Source organism: Marmota flaviventris, chromosome 16 (genome assembly GCF_047511675.1).
Source record: "Marmota flaviventris isolate mMarFla1 chromosome 16, mMarFla1.hap1, whole genome shotgun sequence".
In the NCBI taxonomy this organism is placed as follows: Eukaryota; Metazoa; Chordata; class Mammalia; order Rodentia; family Sciuridae; genus Marmota; species Marmota flaviventris.
Window position 1 is genome coordinate 73,386,221 of NC_092513.1, and position 13,762 is coordinate 73,399,982.

Here is a 13,762-nt window from a genome sequence, read left to right on the forward strand (position 1 = left end):
ATACGTAAAACAACATGCAGGTTAGATTCTAGTTAAAAAACAAAAAGCACATGTGAATGATGGTCGTAAGCTGGGCTCTGCCTCAGAACCATGGGCATTAGCATCCCGTGGAATCCTCCAGTAGTCGTAGGAGGCCCCACCAGAAGACCTCCACTCCACAGTGGAGGATAAGAACGTTGCTTGCTCTGGCTGGGCGCTGAGGCTTGGACCTGGTTTCTCCTGCTTTTAGGGACATCCTTTTCCTTTAAAATGTTTTCTCTTCATTGAATTTATTTTTAATTGCATACTTTTGCAAGGTCTCTCTCTCTCTCTCTCTCTCTCTCTCTCTCTCTCTCTCACACACACACACACACACACACACACACACACACACACACTTTGTAGAAGTAAAGACTTCTGAATTGCTGATGTCCTCCATGCCCTATCAGCAATCCTGTGGAGGGTACCACAGTAGATCTTTGGACATTTCTCTGATGACTTCTGAATGTTCAGTGAGGTGGTGGTGCGAGGATGAAGGGATCACACCTGGGAAGTTCTGGGATTGGAGACAGACAGCCAGACTGCTCTGGTCACCTAGAGCTGCCACTTTATGACCTCTTTTGATCAGCTGGCAAGCACTGTGGGGGTGGCTTCCTACAAGGACAACTTGCGTTCTCCACTTAAAACAAGTGCACGCCATGGCGGGGACCATAGGGCTCCTCACACACACTCCACACCCTCCACACGCATCACGCACACATACGCACTCGTATACAGCTTCCATACAAAAATCTCCTAGACAGAAGCGCATTTCCCACGACAGCCAACCTGGCCCGGGGTAAAGTGTCCACACTCTATGAAAGGGCTTCCCTGCAAAGCAGGAGTATTTACAGATACCTGCAGCCCCGGGACCCTCTGAAGAGTCTGCCAGAGGTGGAGGTAGTGGTGGGGCAGTGGTGTCAAGATAAACAAGTAGCCTTCCCTCCAGGATCCTCCCTGAGCCCAAAAGCCACGAGGACCCTCCCTGTTCCTCCAGACCCCTGGCGCCTGCTCACCGCCAGGCCAGCGCCTGCCTGCTGGTTACCATGGGGACCAGTCTGTGGCATCCCAGGCTGAGTGCCCGCCCCTTCTCACTAACTCTCCACGTGCAGGCTTTGTCAGGGCGCAGTGTGTGTCTGCAGCTGTGGCCAGCAGAAGACAAGGGGGCTGCCAGGGAGGCAGGACCACCCCGCAAGCCTCCAGCCGGCTTCAGTTCTGGGCTGATCAGCACCTGGAAGCTCCCTTCAACCCTTGGCGTCCCTGAAAGATGCCCCTGCATCCTACCCCCTGGTGACCCACTCAGGACTCCTCCGGAAGCTGTCCCTGGGCAGGAGCTCTGGCCAGCCTCCAAGGTTCCCCTGCTCAGGCCCGTGGGGAGCCACGCGCTCTGCTTGTTTTTTAAAAAAGATTTTCATCCCCAAGGGAAGGTGGTGAGTCTGTTAGATTTCGGGTGGCTTTGGGATACTGTGGGGGTCATTTTGTCTGCTGCTGATTTTCCAGTGGGTGGAACTGGTGGGACCCTTCCTCAGGACAGGGACAGCTGCTTGGTGTGTGATTTGAAGAGGGGGTTTTAAGCAGCCTGTTGCCTTCTGAGCACGCTCGAGTGAAGCTGGGCTGTTAGGAGACCACCATGACTGTCTTTGCTGTGGTCTGGGGTCCCTGGCTCCGGGACAGAATTATCTGTGCATTTATTGAATGATATGTACTAGGTGGGCTGCTGCGATGCGATTTGATTTATTTGTGGATTTCCCCACCCTCACTCCACTCTTCCTATTTTTTTTCCCCCAAATGAATGGGAAGGGAAATTAGTGTGCTTAAAAAAATATACCATTGTCTGTGAGGTTCCCATGGCAACAGTACCCCAGGTCGGATGCCAGGCTTATCTTTTCTTTTTGTTAGTATTACTATTGCTTCTTGACATCTCCCTAAGTGTCACTTCTTATAAGGGAGAATATAAACCAGGGTGAAAAGGGCTCTTTTATATTGCCGTGTGAAAGTTCAAGGTTCATTAAGGAAACTGGCTCTTGGGAAGACCGGGTTGAGAACTTTAGAGAAAGGCTGTGTGGCAGTGGCCTGTTTATAGTTTTGTGCCTCAATTTCTGGGCTCTTTTGCTGTAGTTTTCTATGTCATTTTCCAGAATGATCGGGCATAGAGGCATCATCACCTAAAATCAGTTCAAAGCAAAAAGAATGATGTGTGTGCTTTTCTGTGTCCAAGTGTATATAAACGGATAGGATTGAATTTTGTGAAGTGTGAAGATGACAGCGAGCCCCAGTCCAGTGTGGTTGTCACAGACTTTATCTTGTGCAGAAAAGTTAGGTGTTTCTCAACAGCAGTGAATCCTGAATGCTCCCTAGCCTGTGGCTTTTCCTTCTCTGGCTCCTGTGCTGGGGCAAGGGGCATCCTCTGAAGGCCAGCTGGCTTTGGGGCCTGAGGGACAGGATTCCCACCTTGCTCACCCAGGGCTGGCAGCTTGCTCCCACTCCATCTGCTCTGGGATCATGCTGTGTCCCAAGGGCACCTCCTCATCCTCAGGCTTCATGACTCACAGAGACACTGGTCCATAGGTAAGGTCTGAACTGGGATCAAAGGCCTGTTTCCTTATGTACAAAAATAAGGGCTCCTCCTTCCGGGACCTTCATGAGGCTTGTGGATGACCGTAGGCTCCTTTGAGGCTGTTGGGATCCTGGATCTGTCTAGGTGCTGCTCGGGAAACTGGATCTCGCATGATCTAGGGGGCCAGAGTAGAACGTGTCCACCTGACACTGTGGGACACATGCCACTGGGGGGCTGGTGCCTGGACAATAGGTGGAAATCTGTCCCACCCTGCTGTACAACTATAGACAAGTGCCTCAGGTTTTCCAGCTGTGAGTGGGGTCATGTGTTACCCACCGGCAGCTTTCTATGGGGTAGAGGAACCAAGAGTGTATTTGTGCCAGGTGTGGCTTGCAGCAGAAGCCTGTCATCTACAGCTGTGTCTGACAAGCATTCCCCCCACACGGGAGGGAGACCATGCACGTCTGTTTGTGAGCATAGGGCCATCTCAGTCCTGCAGCTTCAGGTCAGCGCTGGTATTCATGGTTCTCCAGGACATTCTGGCGGGGGGGGGGGCACCAAGGGAGGTGTTTGGGGATGCTCAGGGATGGGATGGGTTTGAGTGGGGGCTTGGCTCAGTGTTCTCGTTTACCTGGGCCTCAAGGGGTGCATCTGAGGCCCAACATATGGCTGCATGGCCCATGGTCCCATGAGAGAGAAGGTACTTATGTGCAGAGATATGCCTACGAAGATCAAAAGGGCTAACACTACCCTAGCCTTACCAGCTCCCATCCCTGGGGTACCTGTTACTATCCCGTGTGTGCCATGGAGAATGTAGTCACTTGTTTTACCGTGGCCTTTTGAGTAGTCGAGTAGTTCCCACTGTCCCTGTGCTGGAAGAATCCCGTGTCTCCTGCAGGGTCTCAGCCAACCAACTAGCCAACTGCTGATCAGTGAACCAACTAACAAACCAACTCCCTCCCTCCCTCCCTCCCTCAAGACAGTGCTGCTATAGGAATCCTGAGGTGTCCCTCGTTCTGTCCTTTTTAGTTATCGTCTCCCCTCAAATCAAACCTCCTGGGTCAAAAGAAAACCCTCTACACACACACACACACACACACACACACACACACGTGCTATTGAATTCTGAATAGGCTTTGGTTAGTCAGGAGCTGAGACTGAGGATTGAATAGTAGAGGGAGGATCCAAGTGATAGTGAAAATACCACTTGGCAGAATTTGATGCCTCGATTGGACAACGAGAGCACAGGAAGGGCCCCTGCATCTCTCTGGGCTCTGGAACATTCCTGGTTGATGCCATGCAGCTGTCCCATAACAATGCCGGAATTATCCTCTATTCAGGGCCTGATTGAGTGGGGGTGTGGCCACCCCTTTAATGCCTTAGTTTTTATGTATCACTCTCTATTTACGCATGGATCATTTTTTCTTACGGCGTTAAAAAAAAAAAGTACCAGGCACAGCTTTTGCATAAGGGTAGACACATCAGAGCTTTTTGTTAAAGATAAGAAAAAATTGCTTCCACTTCAAGCTCAAATATTACAGCTGACTGCCAGAGCCGCCCTGTAATTACGCCCCCTGTCTGGGGAGTTCTCAAAATGTCACTTTGTCTCAGCGTTGAAGATGGATTACCTCTTGGGTTCAATGCTAAAGGATCCTTTGGCTAAGAGGATTAAACTGTCAAATATTTTTTAATGCTCTTCCCTCTCCCACTCCTCCTCTTCCTCTTTTTCTCCTTCTTCTTTTCCTCCATCTTCTTTTTTTAGAAAAAGAGGAGAAATGAGTTAACTCCTTTCTCTCTGCATTTTACAAGCGTTTCTCCAGAGAGCCCCTTAGTGGCCTGGTGTTGAAAGATACTTGCTCTGTGTTGGGGCAAAAGGATCCATCCAACGCCACTGAGCTTGACTGAATTTGCACACAGGTCTCAGGGGTCCAAGATCTGGGCTTGTCCTCCCCTCAACTGCCTGATCAGGGAAGGCCCATGAAGGTAAAGGTGATGTAAAGTTTCAGGAAATATTGTCTCTCTTTGAGTCAAATGAAATTTCAGTTTAATGCAATCCCGAAAACTTTTTGCAAAAAAAATCTCTTTTTGGAAAGCAAAATTACACTCAGCATCCTTTCTTTTTTGGTTTCTTGACCGCATTTTTCCTTAGAGAGATTTAGGACAGCTAAGTAGAAATTAAAATTTCCGTACATAAACAGACATGGAGACAGCTGGCTTTCATTGTGTGAAGAGCTCTGGGCTGGGAGTCTTGGATGAGCCATGAGAGTTTTCATTCTCTTATTTTTCAACAGATTGGCATTTCTCTTGATGACAAATATCATAAATGTTCTTTGTTGAAATTTATGTGTTATATGAAAATATAACCTCCCCAGAGGCTCACCACCCAAAGACAGACACATAAGCGGTCCACACTGTCTCTGGAAGATTCTGCTTCCCTTGGTCTATATAAGTCCAGTGTTCAGTAGGGTTTGTCTTGGGGTGCCGACCAAGGTGTCTCCCTATCCAGATGGGTTGGAAGTAACCACTGTGCTTCTCACTCTACTCCTGCCCTGCTAATCTGATATTTATTTTGTCTTTTTGAAAAAATGAGAATAACTTGGACACTTTGTCCAACTCTTGGAGTCTGAAGGTGTCCAGGAAGGATGTGGGATCTGTGGCTCTCAGTTCCCCAAAATAGGAGGGTGATTGGAAAAGCAGTCAGACTCTGAGCACCATGCCCCTGTTGCTGGAGTGACCGTGACCCTAACAAATAAGAAAAAGGACCTTGCTCAGGAGGAGTGGCAGACTCAAGGGCCTCTAAAAGCCTCCTTCTATGGAACTGTCTTTGGAGCCTGCGGTATGTTCTTCTGTATCTAGTAGCTGCTCCCAAAGGGTTGTTGACTGACTGAGTGAAGGCATCTGACTTGCCTTCACAGCAGCTGCAGACTGCCTCCTGACGAGTGGACACTCCCAGGGAACATTCCCTAGGAGAGAGGATCCTGCTCCTCCTCGCAGTCTCTGCCCTCCTGCTCTCACTAACCTGACCTGTAGTTCCATCCAGGTCCCTCAGGGTCCCCACCTTTACAGCTGCTTGACCTTCACAGATGGGTGTTGGCCAGGACCCCGTCTGTCCCCAAGTCATTGCTGGCTTTCCTGGTAGGGAGGGTTTAGGGGGTCCTTGGAAAGAACAGGGCCTAGGAGAGCCCCCTTCCTCACTGGAGCTGTCTCCCCCATGCAGTGAACTGTTTGGGGGAGGATGAGTGTGTCTCTGAGGTTGAGGGAGCACACGACACTCCTCTGAAGAGTCTCCACCTCCACAGAGTTATTCAGGGTTCTGGAAACTGCACAGCATGAACAGATCTTCACTGTGGCCCTCGGGAGTTTTCCGTGGTCACTAGGATCCATTCAGGGTTAAGGACTCAGTTGAACCATTGGGACATGAATGAGAATGATGAGAGAAATCAGAATGTGCGCTGTTCTTCTTGGTGGGTGCTTCTCTTCTATGAGCTGAATCTTCCCTCTTCCAACCCCAGGTCACCCACCCTTTGCTCTTCCTGATGAAAATATTGTGTAGCTTAACTACTGCTGTCTTACAAATTACTCAAAATGTATTGGTTTAAAACAGTAGTGATTGATTATTAACTCTCTTTAGTTTGGTGGGCCAGAAATTTGAGTGCAGCTTGGTTCTGGCTCTGGGTCTCATGAGGCTGCCGTCCAGTGGTAGCTGGGGCTGTGGTCTCATCTGAAGGCCTGACTGGGGTTGAAGGTCCATGTCCAAAGTGATTCACTCATTCATGGCAAGTTGGTGCTGGCTCTTGGCTGGGGCCTCAGCTCTTCCCATGTGAGCCTCTCCTCAGGGCTGCTTGGGATCCTCCTGGCATGGTAGCTGGCCTCCATCCCATCCCCACCCCCACAGAAGCTGCAGTGTTATGTATTACCTGGTCTTGGAAGTCACCTTTGTTACTTCTGCATGTCCTATTGGACACTAGTGTCCATGAGTCAGTCCTGTTCACAGTGGAAAGGGCTACACAGGGTGTAGCTATCAGGATGTGGCAACTGCTGGTCCATCCATAATGATTTTTTTTAAGATGGTGCCACCCCCAGATAGAGGCTCCATTTCCTCCCCTTACCCCTATTTAGGAACAAGAGGACACTTGGCCTCAGTTCTGCTTTTAAGCCATGGATTCCCCAATACCCCATATTCCCTTTTTTGTCCTTCACCTTGTGGGTTTTCACACATGGCCTGCCACTCTGTTACAGTGTTCATCCTGACTTCCTTAAGTCACTTCTGTACTCTTGGTGAGCCCTGACCTTGGTCTCTGGTCCTGATAAGATCCCACCACCAGCCTCCTGGCTTGGGATATATCAGCAGAGGGCAGCTGTACTGAGCAGTGGTGGCAGACTCTATCCTTCCTGGCTTGGTTGGAAGTGTCTGGATGGTCCAGGGCTGCATCCTGGTGTGTGGGGGTTGTCCCCTTGAGGCATGGAAGCTAAGACTTCAGGGCCTGGACACTGGGAAGTTCAGCAATGGTGACTCAGATGACAACTGCTGAGATTCCTTGAGCACCTGTCAAAGAATGCCATGGGCCAGGTTGTCATTCCTCACAACAGTTCCAACACACATGTCCTGTGTTTTGCCCATATTATGAAGAAAGAAACGAGGCTCTGATGTACAAAAGGCCATACCACCTGTGAGCTGAGCCTTTGAGATTCTCCAGCCACCTGTGCCTATTGCTGCTGGTCACAGCAGCTCTGTATCCTCAGATGGGGGCCCAGAAGAGTCAGACAGAACCTGGGGACAAGCTCTGCATCACCTCCATCTCCAGGGCGGACACACAAGACCATCACTGCAGATTTGTGGAGGGGAATGAATGCATGCTCCATCATGCATCTCTAGAGCATTCTTCCAATTCTTTGGGGTTAAGAGGAAGATGACCTGAGAGAGTGAAATGGGTGGCATCTCCCAGAATCCTTATCCCAACAAAAATACTGGTGAACATTTGGAGGAGTTGAGTTGTGGGTATGAGACCCCATTTCCAGCCACAGTGGACATCATTGGGGAACTCACGAAGCACCCCTCTATTTCACACTCTGTTGAAATGTTCCAGGAAGTCACTATGGATTGCAGACATCACCCCTTTCACAGGTCCCTTTATGCCTTCTGTGGTTGTAGCTTGGTTTTATTTGTCACACACCCACATGACATTTCCCTGGTACAAGGCGCTGCCACAGGTGCACTGAGGATGGTTGCTCATGTGACGCCCCTCCCAATACCCTTGCAAGGGCCTATGTGATCACCCCCATCTGACAATAAGGAGACTAAGACCCAGGGAAATTGCTTAAAAAAAAAAAAGAATTTAGAGCTGCATGAATAGGGCATTAGTATAACTGAGTCAGACTTTGCAGTCTAAGCCTTTCAGCACCCCTGTTTTATTTTCTATTAACTTTCTCCCTAAGACAACAAGGGAGCCTCTTGGGGCTAGTTAGGGGCTCTGTCTGGGTCCCCTGGTAGCACCTTGAAATAAGCTGTCTGAAGCAGGGCTTCCCTATTTTCCAATCTTCTGTGGCCATTTCATTTTTTCCACCCATAAAGCTCTGGAAGGCTCTGCCAGGGCTTCTGGGCCAACCCTGCTGGGCTCCTCCTCCCCAGAGACGTCTGTGGCTGCAAAGGCAGAGGCAGGAGAGTGGTGGTGGTCCTTACCCAGAACACTTAGGGCCCCTCACAGCAGCCTGTTACATTTTAACCAGTGGGTGGGTGCAGCTGTGGCTGAGGATTGCGCCCCCACCACCCAGCAAAGAGGGCTCTCCAGAACCACCAAGCCCAGCTCTTCTCATGCTGCGTAATGATACGGAAATGCAAATACGCCATCATTTTGTGACCCTGTGTTGTGAAAATTAGAAAGAGGAAGTCGTGCTTTGCTACTGCATGAAGTTCAGCCCGAGAGGAAGAGACGCTTGCCTGGGAGAATAGCGAGTGGTGAGTGGGGATTGGCTCGGGGGATCTTCGCTGAGCCCTAAGACTGTCTGGTTTTGTGAGGGAGACTTTGGGGTGGTGGAGGCATTTGGAGCAAAGCAAGAGCCATTCGAGGGAGGCGGATGTTTTCAAGGCAGGAAGCTACTCTGTGGTGCCGAGTGGTGCCTCAGGCAGTGGGACCACAGCCTAGGTGCCTCTTGTGTCACCCCAGGCCTGGGGGCAAAGCCCGGGAAGGCAGCCCCAGAAGCAGGCCTTCCTATTCAATGTGGCTCCAGAAGCTTCCTCTGAAGTTCATAGTTTAGACATTAACAGACATGGCTCTTCTAGGAGGCTCTACCAGGAAGGAGGACTGAGTCCACCAAGGCCTCCTTGGGACCCCTAGCTGGGCCTGGGCAGCCTGGGGCAGTGGGGATGCCACCTTAGAGGCAGGCAGCTCAAGGGCAGGGCCATAGCAGCAGCAGCAGCAGCAGCAGCCCAACTTGGTGGCACAGTAGTTGTTCACATTGTGCAGAGAGGACAACAATGCCTAAGGAAGGGTCCAGGGCAACTTCCGGGATCGGGATCACTGGCCTCTGGGATCTATGGAGCTTGCAGAGCGGGGTCCTTATTATTGGAGACGACCATATCATTTCCATTTTTCTTGAGGTTGGTAAGTGCTGTGGGGGAATGAGCGTCTGGGAGCCAGGCCCAGGGCAATGTCAGGGATAAGAAACTCCCTATCGCACTGTGACTTGGGGCAAATCCCACTCTGCTTCGATTTCCTTGTCTCTTAAATGGAATCTGAATTCCACTGGTTCATTGAGGTTCAAGATGGGATCAGCTCTGAGGCTATTCAGATTGGCCCTTCCCAGCACCCAGAGGGGCTGTGGGAAGCCTTTTTAACAAAAGAGGAAATGGAGACCGAGCGCTCTGACAGCTTGCCCCCAGGCCCCCTAGTCTCTGAGTTGACTGTCTGGGTCCCCACACAAATTTTCAGAGAGGACAACACATTCAGCAGCCTGGGGGCTGGGTGGGGCTGGCCGCAGTGTGGAGGGGAGGAAGTGGTTTGTCCCAGATGGGCTGTTACTAGGGCTGAGGCCCAGGTTCCGGTCTTCAAGGGGACTGTCGCCTCTGCACAGAGACCAGCACCTCTCAAGGTGAAGGGCCTCTCAGAGCCACACTGGACTGTGACCTTTGCACACAGAGGCCTGGAGCATGTTGTTCTTTGAGGTTAGAGCCAAAGTAGCCTTGTTCTGAGAAGCCTCCTCGCAGTGGGAGGGTGTAAGGTTGTGTCTGGCTTTTCTGCCCTGTGCTCTAAAGAGTGGCTCATGGGCTAGAATAATAACCTCAGGAATCTCTGAACCTGTGCTTGGAGCTCCCATAGCACCCTCCCCACCTGCCCCAGGTGGGCCTATCACGATCCCCATTTACAGAAGGGGAAACTGAGGCTCCATAGTAAAAGGAGCGGCCGAAGGAGTCCAGGACAGCACTGGGCAGATGTGAAACCCAGAGGAGACAGGGTTTGTGGAGTGTTCTGCAGCTATAAGGAGGCTCAGGGATGAGTGTGTGTCAAAAACAACGAACAAGGACAAAAGAAAGCACAGAGCCGGCCACTGCAGAGACAGCCTGTCCCTGCCTGTCCCTGCACAGGGTGACTGGCAGTGAGCAGGGGCTATGCCAGCCCAGGAAGGAGACAAGAGATGAGGGGCCCTTCATTCACTGCCATCAACTTCCTCGGGTCACTGGATCCTCTGTTCTGCAGATATTTATGGGTCCTGGTAGGTGACGAGGGAGTCAGTGTCCAGTGGAGGAAATGGGTCACTGCCAGCCATGGATGTGTCTTTGCTGGTAGCGAAGAATAGGGTGGGGAAAGACCCTGTGTGAAATAGGGACAGCCACATGACAGTCTGGGGACAAGCCTACTGCAGTCTGGTGACATGACCCTGTGCACACGGCACCTCCAGCTCTGCAGAGGGGGATGCTTGGCCTAACTGTGCCCTGCTCTTCCTTGGGTTCCCTGACTCTGGTGCTAGGACAGTATCCTCTATAACCATCAACCGACTGTCTGTGTGGCTTCCAGGCCCCCACAAATGGATCCTCCTTGCATCCTACAATCTTTAAAAAAAATCAGAATGGAGCTCATCTTACCAACTGGGTTGCCTCGTGGCTGGCTGTCAAGAGCCGTCCTGGCCCCACCAGTCTCTGCCCCTCCCCCTCCCTCTTTGCCCCCCTCCAACACCTCAACTACAGCCTCACATCCCCTGGCTTGCTTAATCTTCCTGCCTTCCCTGCTGTCTGCAATGCTCTTCCCCCTGCCTGTCCAGTGAGGGACAACTGGACTCTCAGATCTGTGAAGTGGGATAACCTGATCACTTACATCCTGTGAAGTTGGGGGGTCTGGTCAATTAGACCCCATATTCTGTCTGATGATGGACCTTTTAAATCTATGCAGGTTCTGTTGTGGAGGGTGGGGGGTTCCACATTTAGTTCTTACAAGTCAAACCTGGGACTTGGTGAGGGGAATTGGCCATCTGGACCTCCCTGTCTCAGCTGTGGCCTGACTGGTCACTGTGTGTTTAGACAAGATGATGTGATGGCTGGCCTAGCCAGGACTGCTCTGAGGTGGAATGGGGCCTTTCGTGATCTCAACTTGGATTTTGTTATTTTGAAATGTGGACTCAGTCAAAACATATTTTTGTTTAAGGGAAAGAACATTTTAGAGGGGATATAAAAACTCCTTGCTCTGCCAGTTCAAATTAATGCATGTATTTATTCCCCCCAAATATGGAGTCCTGTGTACCAGGCCTAGGGCTGCATGAAGGAGATAAGGCTCTTCCTACGTCACTTACATCCCGAGAGGGAGGAGGATGACGAGGGGGAATCGGTGGGGGAAAGAGATGCTCTGAGGGAGAGCAGGACAGGTAGGGTGGGGGGGTGTCTTCTCTAGGGAGGGCCTGTCGGGAGCAGAGAGCTGGATAAAACAGGGCGTGAGGGGTGCTGGTCCTTGACGTGGTACGATGCATGGGATGGGGCTTCTGGAAGAAAGCTGGTTCCAGGGAGGTGGGTGGAAGGAGAGGTCAAAGGGGACACATATATTGAGAATTTTGGTTTAGCTTGGAGGCTGCCAAGAAGTTCTTGTTTTTTTGTCTTGTTTCATTTACTTTTTTTTTTTTTTTTTTTTTGATAACAAGGATTAAACCCAAGGATGCTTTACCACTGAGCTACATCCCCAGCCCTTTTTATTATTTTGAAACAGGGTCTCATAAGTTGCTTAGGGCCTCTCTAAGTTGCTGAGGCTGGTTTTGAACTTAAGATCCTCAAGCCTCAGCCTCCTGAGTTGCTGGGATTATTCATTTACTTTTTTAAAATGGGAATTATCAAGCATTATCACAAGTAGAATGATGTCAGGAGCCCAGGGTGTTCATTGGGAGAAGCTGCCTGAATGTATGGAAAGAATGGAATTCAGAATCTCTCCTCCCTCACGAGGGGGACTAAAGATCTTGGGGGCTGCAGGGTAAATTGTTTGTTCCAATATTTATTATGAAAATTTTCAAATATATAGCTAAATATATTCCCTCAAATAATTTTTCAGGGAACAGCTGTGGGTCCATCCTGAGATTCTACTTGCTTTACCATATATCTAGCTACTCGCACAGGGAAGGAATCTTATTCTATTTTAAAGGTTGAATCTTAATTTTTCTCATTTTTTTAATGTATGACAATGAACAGTAATATTTCATTCATGGCTGTAATGTTGGTATTTATGTTCCTTCTCAATGAAATAAATCAAAATAGAGACTAAATATAGGAAATAAATATAAAGTATAAATAAATAAAGTAGAAAATTTAAAGAGAAAATAAAAATAGAAAGCAAACAAAAAGTACTAGGTAAACATATAAGTAAAAATGGTACTGCTTTTGGTTTCCTGGACACAGCAACCCTGTGGTATGCTAGAACTGTTTGCTACATTTCCATGTGTCGACCTCCATGCATTCCTGGGCTTACTATCCCTGAGTTTCTGCTCTTCCAACCTCAGACAAAAATCATTATTTCTGGGCCAGTGGCATGATTTTACCAAGTTCTGCTGCAGTTGAATAGAACTTTCAGCCTCTGCTTGTGACAGAGGCCTGGAGATGCTTTAGGAGACTAAGGCTGGGGGACACTGAGTTTGAACCTGGTTGTCTGGACAGTAAAGGGTAGAAACAGGGTCATGCTAGATGCAAAGTCTTGGGGCCAATAATGGTTATGTTGCCTTCAAGATGAAACAATGTATTGAGGTTGGCCATGCCACATTCAGCGTGGGGGGATGAGGGGCTGTCATGTCCCCAGGGAGAGCCCAGAAGATGGGCCTGGGGTCAGAGCAGGGTAAAGTCCAGGCAGGACCATCTATGAGGCTGGGGTTGCCTGGAGCCTCTGGTGAGCTTGACTGACCCTCCTGAATGGGCAGGGCTCTCTATTCCTCCCCTTTCTTCTCCCTCTGGGTTTGTCACCCAATGAGGTGTCCTTGGTCCCAGGAACACGAACTCCCCCAAAAATCAGAGAGCACAGCACACAGCCCAGTGTGGGGCCAGCTCCAGCGGTGTCCCCTGTGGCTATAGGAGCCAATGGGTACCCACAGAGCTCCTCCCTTCCTACATAAGCTCAGATTAGTAGAATAATACTACTAATAATTATACTACTACTACTACTACTACTACTAATAATAATAATAATAATTTGTCCTTTGTGTCTGGCTTATTTCAGTCAGAATAATGACCTCAAGACTCATCCAAGTTGTCGCATATGTCCCAGCCTCCTTCCTTAAGTCTGAATACCATACCATTGTATGGATAGTCTGCATTTTGCTTATCCATGTGTGTTAGTCAGCTTTTCATTGCTGTAACAAATACCTGAGATAAATCAACTTACAAGGAGGAAAGGTTTTTGGGGGCTCATGGATCAAGGTTTCAGTCCATGGTCACTTGGCCTTATTGCTTTGGGTCAATGGTGGCACAGTACATTAGTGGAGGAGGCCTATTCATTTCAAGGCAGCCAGAAATTAAAAAGAGAGACTAGAAAAGGCTGGGATCCCAATATCCCCTTCCAGGACAGAATCCCAGTGAGCCAACTCCTACCCTGCCTCCAGAAGCTTCTACCACCTCCCAGTAGCACCACAGTCTGATGACCAAGCCTTTAGCACATGGACACTTGAGAGAGATTTAAAATCCAAACTAGAGCAGACTCGCCCAGTTTTAAACAGTACAAGTCACTTTTA

General features: G+C 49.6%; 1 protein-coding gene across 8 annotated transcripts in view; it reads left to right on the forward strand.

The window, feature by feature from the left end:
- The first annotated feature begins 8,230 nt into the window (after positions 1 to 8,230).
- Fgd3 (FYVE, RhoGEF and PH domain containing 3) overlaps positions 8,231 to 13,762 on the forward strand; it is a 43,416-nt gene continuing 37,884 nt past the window's right edge. For 3 of the 8 annotated variants that reach the window (XM_027950952.2, XM_027950957.2, XM_027950955.2), the window contains exon 1: positions 8,231 to 8,531. The gene's annotated coding sequence lies outside the window, so the exon portion shown is untranslated. Of the gene's footprint in view, positions 8,532 to 8,683; positions 9,178 to 13,762 lie in introns of those variants that run through there. The other 5 variants (XM_027950958.2, XM_027950959.2, XM_027950960.2 and 2 more) reach the window with 3 other exon arrangements.